This window comes from Macrotis lagotis, chromosome 1 (genome assembly GCF_037893015.1).
Source record: "Macrotis lagotis isolate mMagLag1 chromosome 1, bilby.v1.9.chrom.fasta, whole genome shotgun sequence".
NCBI lineage: Eukaryota > Metazoa > Chordata > Mammalia > Peramelemorphia > Peramelidae > Macrotis > Macrotis lagotis.
This window is the reverse complement of record NC_133658.1, coordinates 101,674,003-101,676,748: the sequence shown is the minus strand read 5'-3', so window position 1 is coordinate 101,676,748 and position 2,746 is coordinate 101,674,003. Positions and strand designations below refer to the sequence as shown.

The 2,746-nt window shown below is 36.3% G+C and overlaps 1 pseudogene; it reads right to left on the bottom strand.

Annotated features, from left to right (window-relative positions):
* Positions 1-2,122: 2,122 nt before the first annotated feature.
* Positions 2,123-2,505, bottom strand: LOC141513933 (ATP synthase F(0) complex subunit C1, mitochondrial pseudogene; annotated as a pseudogene).
* Positions 2,506-2,746: the final 241 nt, after the last annotated feature.

Here is a 2,746-nt window from a genome sequence, read left to right as displayed (position 1 = left end):
AAGAAATTTCAATTTGAATTTGGGAGATTTGGGTTCTTCAACTCAGTACCTTCATCTGTCAAAAAAAGGAAATTAGATTGGATTTTCGGATACAGAGATGGAAGAAGCCTTAGAAGTCATCTGGTTCAAATTACAAATTTTACAAATGAAGGAACTGAGACTCAAGAAGTTTGATGACTTGCTCAAAGACATGCAGGTTGTAAAAGATAAGATAGTGCTCTTTCAACTGTAATATGTTGACTACCTTAGATCATCCTTTCTGAGTTATTATCCTAATTCTGGATTGGAACTACTTGAAAAGGTATGATTACCTCTGACTTCTATGAAGAAAATTGTTTATATGACCTTTGACATAAAACCCTGAGCAACTCAAATAGCATTATATTAACGAAGTATTGTATATGACTGAATGTTAGTAAGGAAATGATTTTATCCCTAGGGACACAGATATTTTGAGTATAAGAAACTGAATAGAGTTTATGCTAATACTGGATTTTTAAGTTATTTGAGGATAGGGACTATGTCTTTCTGTCTTCTTAGTACTTTGAACAGAATTTAATATAATAAATGTTGCTTTAATGAGCAAATTGTGAATGAATGAATTTTCACCAAATGAGTAATGAAAACTATCCAAATCAGTGAATAACCATTTGTTCATATGCCAGTTACTGTGCTAATAAATGAGCATACAATAGGCAAAAGAAAAGTAAACCCTGACCTTAAAGAATTTACAATCCAAGTAGGCAAGAAATACACAAAAGAAAACTGTCATTGAGATTCAAAATGAATGCAACTGAGTATGAAAGGAAAAGTTGTCTATATGATTAAGCATTTATTCAGTAGGAATAAATATCATATGTCCTTTAGAATAAATATCATATGTTTATTTTTTTTTCATGTCTTCAATGGGGAAGGGGAGAGTTAAAGTCTAACACTGAAACACACCAGCTGTTGAGCAGGTGGGTTTATTGTAGCCAGGTAGTTTGAAATGTACCAGATCACCTTTCAAATACAATAAGGTATCTTCTAATTTGTAAATCTTGATGCAAAAAATCATTACAAAACTTCAGGTGAATCCAATTATATCACTTTTTTTTTGTTCACAAGATAGATCCAGATAACCAAGGAATATTTCTACAATGACCTTTCATGAGATGGGGAAGAATGGCTAGACACATAGTCTAAAAAAGAAGCTAGACTTTTTTTCTCCCATAAGTTTAAAGTGAATCAAATGTATGATAAGGCAACTGAAAAAAAGATAATGCAAATTTAGACTGCATAAAAAGGGGTAAGTACCACAGTGAATAGCCCAACAGACTTTAAAGTCAGAAAGACTTGAATTCAAATCCTGCCTCAGATACTTACTTGCTACCTGATACTGGAAGTCACTTATCTCCTCCATGCTTCAGTTTCCTCATTCATGAAATGAGGTTAATAAGTGTACCTACCTCATATGTGACAATAAAATGAATACACATTTATAAAGAGCTTTTTTAAAACTTAAAACATTATATAAATGATAATTTAAAAAAAAAACACTTAGGGAGTACTTTAACCACTGTACTTAACCCATATTTTATGAAAGATACTAATATCCTAGATCACATAGAGAGGTGGGCTTTGAGGAACTCTGAAGTATATTTAAAGATCATCTTGAAGAAAAAGGGATCTTAAATGTGAACAGAAGTCTAAGCAGAGATATGACAGCTAATAAGTATTTGAAAAGGCATCATATGGAAAAGGGTTCAGACTTGTTCTTCTTGGTCTAAGATGTCAGAAGAAAAATCCATGCTTGGAAGTCACACGGAAGGAAATTATACCTTGATATAAAAAAACCAAAGTACAATGGAAGTAATGAGTCCCTTCACTCTGGAGGTCTTAAAACAAACAAATAAATAGTCAAGCATGTGTTCAAGCAAAGAAGGAAGGAAACATTTGTTGGTTAAGTACCTTCCACATTCTAGACATTGTGCCAAGCACTCCACAATTATTTCATTTGATAGATAAACAACTCAGAGAAAGTTACCATTTTTTTAAGAAACATTATTTAATGTTAAAATTCCATATCCTCAAGCAAGGGTCATAGTGCTGGAGTCAAAGCAGAGGGACCTTCCACAGAGCCTCACATGCCAAAAAGGAGGATGAAGTCTGCCCTCAAACAGAAGAGCCCCATAGCTTTAGATAGGGTAAAGCCCAGAAAGGCATAGGAGAAGAGTTGCTGCTCGAGGGATGGGTTCCTGGCATAGCCAATGATTAAACTGCTAAACCCCATCCGGATACCTGTGCCTGAGCCAATCACCCCAACTAGGGTGGTCCCAGCCCCAATGAATTTTGCTGTTGTGTAGCAATGGTCTGGAACTCCAAATGGGCCAGCTGGAGCAGGATACTGCTGTAAGTGGGCTGTTCTGACCTATTCTGGACAGATGCAGACACAGGCCTGACCAGACCCCTGGTATAGCCGTTTATCAGGACTGAAGAAATGAGGAGTGCCCCTGTGGACTGCATTCTGCTCTATATATTGCATCTCTCTCTCTCCTTCCTGCTCCCCAAGGTCCAGCCTGCCACAGCTCCCACCAGCTTGGCTGAAGTATAGTTACTATTAATAGCCATGCTTTGCCAAGGAAGGTAAATAGAGGTTAAGTGACTTACTCAGGGTCACACAACTAGTAAGGCTGGATTTGAACTCAAGTCTTCCTGACTTCTGTTTCAGCACTCTATCACCAGTTGTTTCTACTGAGCTTATTAT